General features: G+C 38.7%; 1 long non-coding RNA gene across 2 annotated transcripts; it reads left to right on the top strand.

Annotated features, from left to right (window-relative positions):
• The first annotated feature begins 496 nt into the window (after nucleotides 1-496).
• LOC146392092 (uncharacterized) lies at nucleotides 497-5105 on the top strand. Of its 2 annotated transcripts, none has more exons than XR_014801472.1 (7): nucleotides 497-1123; nucleotides 2696-2811; nucleotides 4033-4242; nucleotides 4360-4459; nucleotides 4578-4637; nucleotides 4735-4825; nucleotides 4992-5105. It is a non-coding gene; the product is annotated as an uncharacterized LOC146392092 (long non-coding RNA). The 2 variants fall into 2 exon arrangements; XR_014801473.1 differs by having other exon boundaries at nucleotides 497-1118.
• The last annotated feature ends 895 nt before the right edge of the window (nucleotides 5106-6000 follow it).

A 6000-nucleotide genomic window follows, 5' to 3' on the forward strand; every position in this document is an offset into this window, starting at 1 on the left:
AACACCGTCAAATTCCAACGGTAATGGAGCGTAAAACCAAAAACTTCCTATTACTGTATTAAATAGATTGAATAACCGTTAATTGTGAGACTGGATAAAACTTTGTTTTTTACTGTAATAAAATGTTGAAATTATAAATATTTTCTGTGAAAACAAATAAATATGCATACATTTTACAATTAAATATTGTAATGTTGAAAATGTCTGAAAAACTTAGATTTTACGGTATTATTTGAGTAAAACTACATCTTTTGGGGTTGTGCACATTGGAATTCACAGTATAAAGCTGTAGATTTTTAAGCAAACAAAAACATTCATTTTTACAGAAGCAAGATGTTAAAAAATAGGGTCCACCGTAATAATACAACCAGTAAATACATTTAAAAAAAAAAAAAAGAAGCAAATATCAGCAGTGAAAGACAATAAAATTGATAGTATTTTTTTTTTTTTTTAAATTCAGATACTGATATACAGATTAAAAGTTAGGCCTGCAGTATATCATTGTTAACCTTCTGATAAAAAAAAATCAACAGCAAAAGAAGATGTTAAAAATAAAGTTCATGGTTGTGAATAAAATTGATTTCAATAATCTTTTTTAATTATTATTTTAAAACAACTTTATGTTGTTGTGTTTCACGCCATATTATCAGACCACCTTAAGTGGGTCCGCCTTAAATTTTGAGTTTGTGTGATCGCTGTTGATTGGTAGCTAAACTGCTGGTAAACTGTGTACAGGCGTTTTACGTTCGAATTGCAGAGAAAAAAAATTCTGGTAGCAACATTGTGCAGTATGAGCGAACCATTTCACCAAAAAAAGGGGAAGCAAGGCAAGACGTGGCTGCAGCGGTCTGCAGACATGACTTCTGATCAAATTCGAACCTCCTCCTAAAGAAACAAAGAGCGACTTTACATTGCGGGATGACGTCACCTGAAAATGACCAATAGCGCGGCGCGCTGCTGAGCTGTGTGCCAACCGCTCTTTTTTTCATGCAGGAGACTCAAGTTGGCTTCGCTAACGGACACAGTTTTGAACTCGTATATTAGCGCCATTTATTGCTGCTTGGACCACAGCATCTTCGGAATTTGTAGACATCCTGGCAGCTTACAATTAGTTCGAGGTGAGGTGAGTACATGCAACTTCAAGTTATCTCTGTTATAAAAATCCACCAGCCCAGCGTTTATAGATAATTTTAGCAGTTCGTTTTTTATGAGTGAGGTTGTGAATTTAGTTAGCATTTGTGAGTTGAGTTAGCATTACTGTCGCGAGGGAAGCATTGCTCTGGATTAGTTTCTGTGTTTGGCGTGCTTAATTCGCTAGGGAGGAATTACCAAAGTACATGGAGTTATGTTAACCTGTAATTTCTGTGGTAAGGTAGTTCAGTCATCAGGGGGCTACGTGCTTCATTGTAAACTGCATCGGAATGAGCCACGTTGTTTCTTTCGGTGTATTGAAGCAGGCACGTGGTCACTTGTCCAGTAAGAGGATGCACAAATACCTTTAGAGTTAAATCATCTTTTACTGCTCACATGTCACGTAAACACAGTTTTCAGACAGCAGCATTGGTGATTTATATAGAGAGTCTGCATGTTAATTCACTATTCTACTTAAAATTGCAGGGTCAGTTTCTACTGCCTGCTTCAACCATACAGAACATTGTGGAGGAAATGCAGAACATACATGAGTTGGGACAGACATACAGTTTGGGTAAACTTGCATCACTGTTAAAAGATGACACATCATTATCAGAGGAGGACATCAACAAAGTCTGCGAGTCTGTCAAAAGCTATGATCTTTTTTCTGCATGTCATACCGGGCCATTGAGGACAGTGCACTCCAGAGCTCAGACCTTTAAAAAAGCCTTCAACTATGTGGAACCAAAGAAAATATTTTTAGGGAGAGATGAAAACAGAAAAGATAGGTTTGCCTATTATGTGCCTTTAAGAGAGACTTTGAGATGTCTGCTAGAGTCTGATCTGTGGCAGAAATCAGAAGAGCCCTCTACTGAGCCTCCTGCTGATGTTCTGTGTGACATAAGTGATAGTAAGCTGTTTAAATCAAATGATTTTTTTGGTCAAAACCCATCATGTCTCAAGCTAGTACTCTACCAGGATGCCTTTGAAGTCGTTAACCCTTTAGGCCAGGGGTGTCCAATCCCAGTCCTCGAGAGCTACCGTCCTGCAGGTTTTAGATGCATCCTTGTTTTGACACACCTGAATCAAATGAATGGCTTGTTATCAGGCCTTTGCCAAACTTGATGGCATGCTGAAGAGGTAATCAAACCATTAAGGATGCATCTAAAAACTGCAGGACAGTAGCTCTCGAGGACTAGGATTGGGCACCCCTGCTTTAGGCTCTGCAAGGACAAAACACAAGATATTAGCTGTATATGCATCAGTGGCAAACTTGCCACTTCATGTACGCTCAGACACAGATCACATGTCTCTTGTCTTACTGTGCAGGGAGAAAGATTTTAAAGAGTTTGGTCATGCTAATGTGTTCTCTGAATTACTGGCAGACTTGAAAGAATTGGAGGACAGTGGGATTGTTGCATCAGATGAAACTAGAGTCAAAGGAACTTTGTTTTGCATTGCTGGTGATAATCTGAGTTCTCACTGTATTGGTGGCTTCACTGAAAACTTTAGTTCTTCAAAGTACTTCTGCAGGTACTGCCTGATAACGAAATCTGAATTTCAGGGTGCTGACCCAAATCTGTGTGGACCAGAACGTACCAAAGAGAAAGAGAACTACAACTCTGCTGTTGATCGCCTCCAGATTGACAATACACCAGACGTCGAAGGAGTGAAGTTCAGGTCAGTGTTCAATTCACTGAAATACTTCAATGTTTGTATGCCAGGCTTGCCACCATGTCTAGGTCATGATATCTTTGAGGGAGTTTTGGCTTATGATGTGGCACTGTATCTGAAATACTTCATAAAGAAAAAAGCATGGTTCACTTACTCCACTCTGAACCGACGCATCAAACAGTTTAGTTACCATGCCTCTGATGCTTCTACAAAGCCATCTGAGGTCAGTCCTCAAGCAACTAAACTCTCAGGACAGGTTGTACAGAACTGGAACTCCCTCCGATTGCTGCCTCTCATAGTTGGTGACATAGTGACAGACCCCACAGATGATGTGTGGAACTTAACTCTGCAGCTGAAAGATATTGTAGACATGGTGTGTGCTCAGAAAATTTCAGTGGCTCAGGTAGCATATCTTGATATTCTTATTCAAGAATATTTAGAGTCAAGAAAAGCTCTGTTCCCAGAATGCAACCTGAGACCAAAACACCATTTTCTACGCCATTACCCAGCACTGATTCTGAAATTTGGCCCACTGATAAGATTATGGACAATGCGCTTTGAAAGTAAGCACAGTTATTTCAAGAGGTGTGCCAGAAATCTGAAAAATTTCAAAAACCTCTGCCATACACTCTCTGAAAGACATCAGATGTTTCAAGCCTATCTTGCAGCAGGGTCATTGTGTCAATCTGTCTTGAAAGTCAAAGATGGTTCTCCATTTTCCTCAGTGCTGTACAGTAAAGCCATTCAAGAAGCAGTTCAAATGTTTGACTTTACTGAAACCAATACAAAGGTCACAGTAGAAATGATGTACAAGGGAACACAGTACAAGAAAGGACACTTCCTTGTCACAGGGGGCTCTGACTCTGTTGAGTTTGGTGAAGTAGTTCTCATTTTGATTAAGAATGACAGTGTTTATTTTCTGGTGTCGGTGCACGTGACAGAATACCATTCTCAGTATCATCTGCACTCAGTGAGAAAGGAAAAAGAAAAAATGCAGTGTGTGAACATCATTGACTTAATTGATTTCTATCCATTAACATCTTACATGAAGTATGGGTACCAAATGGTTCCATTGAAACACAGTGTGCTGTCACAATAATGGTGCTGTTAGTTTGGTACTTACGAAACACTGTATAAAAGTGTAGTATCAAGCAAGATCAGCTTCATATTTTAAGACCAAAGGTACCACTTGGTGTAAATTGACCTTTATTCACATTCTTTTATCAGACATCTCAGAAATGGGGGACAGCATAAGGAGTTCCATTACTAAGGTGCTGCCGGACCTGTCTGCCTCAATCCTTGAAATTGTACTGGAGGCACTACAATCATTAGGAGTGGAGACATCTGAGGATTTGCAGTTCATCAGTGAGACTGATCTGAACTCTGTCCTGAGACCAGTTCAGGCAAGAAAACTGCTGGCTGCCTGGAAACAAACCAGTAAGTATTATGATTTCATTGCACAATAGCCATGAAGGGCTTTCTGTTTTTTCTATTATGCTTTGGCCAAGGTCCAAAAAGTACAATTAATCTATTGTTTGTGATATTGTTTTACAGCACCAAATATGGAAATTTCAAGCCAGGCCAGCATATCGTCTCCATCTGTTTTAAGGTTTAAGGGTGGTGGCACAGCTAAGACCCAAGAGTCTCTTTCAAGGTTAGTAAAGTAAACAGATTCAAGAAGATATTTTACACATTTCTTTGTTGTCTGTCTCTAAATCTTATTTTGTCTTTATTATGATTAAAAAGGTTTGTTTTGTTCCTGCCCTTTTCAGACACTGAATTTGAGCAGAAACCATAAGGATACTCAAAGGACCTGTGACTCTCAGGAAATGGTGAGATTTCAGGTCATAATCTTTTTTTCTTTTTTTCCCCATTAAATTCATTTTCCTTTTTCCCTTTACAATATTGCTGTTTTGTTTTTGTAAACAGCATCAAATGAGAGGGACAGATGAAACAGTTTCAAGACAATGGCAGCAAAAACATGCTGAAGATTGAAACAAACCTTGGCTGGAAATATTTGGTATGTGTTTTACCGTAAATCAAATTGTTGAAAAACATTCAGCTACACTGCAACACAGGGAAACTTGATTTGCACTTATTTTGTTACTTTCATTTCTTGTCTCATTATTTTTGTCAGTTATTATTGTTTATGGTGTATGCCCTTCTTGTTTTCTTTCTGAATGCAGAAGGTATCTAGCCAGTCCACAATGAAAGCTTCGTTGCACCCCATGAGTCTTCTGGCAGAAATGATGGCGCCTGTATTCTTTGGTTTCCCTAAACATCACACCCTGCCTGTTTATATGAGGCTCTTCAATTAAGTCTGCACCCAAAGATTCAATAAGAGGTAAGCAGTGGTATTATTCAAGTTTTGCTAAAGAAAGATGGACAGGAAACACTAATCTTAATCAGCCGAGCTCAGGTTCATGTCCAGGTGAGCAGTTTCATACGCTATAAAATGTAGATTGAATGATAGGTCTCATCACCATGCATTCAGCCATTAACTTCAAGTTCTATGATAAATCAATAGGAAACTTAAATACGTTTTCCAACAAATTATGATTGTGATTAGGGCTGCGTTGTCTATGTATCACTTTTACATAAGTAGATTTAAAGGATAACTATTGCCAAAACGCAACCTGGGCTGTTTTTTTTTTTGTTTTTTTTACTGTATCGATTTTGATGCGCTCAAATTTATGCCCCGGCCCCCTAGTATTCCCATTCACTGGCTATTGACCACAAAACAAAACCACGGTCAATCTCAGAAACGGCTCGTTTGTCGTAATTATGCTTTTAGATATATGTTTGTCTCGTTTACAGTAAAAAAACAAAACAAAAAAACAGCCCAGGTTGCATTTTGACAATAGCTATCCTTTACGAACTGTATATTTTACACTTAAGAAATCATTTATCATTAGATCTGTTTTTGGCAGCACGTTTTGTTCATTTCTGTGCATTTTGCTCAAGCACTGATCAAACTTTGTCCATTTTTTGCTGCAGAAGGGATCCTGCCAGTCCAAAGTGAACTCCTGATGGACATTGAAGTACTCCTGCAGAGCTTGTATCTTTGACACCATGCGCATTAGAAACTCCTCTGAGTCCTTTCCTTCACCAAGGCAGGACCCAGTGACTCATTACTGTTGATAGGTCAGGGGCAGGTAATATTTTGTTTCATGTTTATTCATTCCTCCATGGATT

The sequence above is a fragment of the Perissodus microlepis genome, chromosome 2 (assembly GCF_051167445.1).
Source record: "Perissodus microlepis isolate ML-2025 ecotype Zambia chromosome 2, ASM5116744v1, whole genome shotgun sequence".
Lineage (NCBI taxonomy): Eukaryota > Metazoa > Chordata > Actinopteri > Cichliformes > Cichlidae > Perissodus > Perissodus microlepis.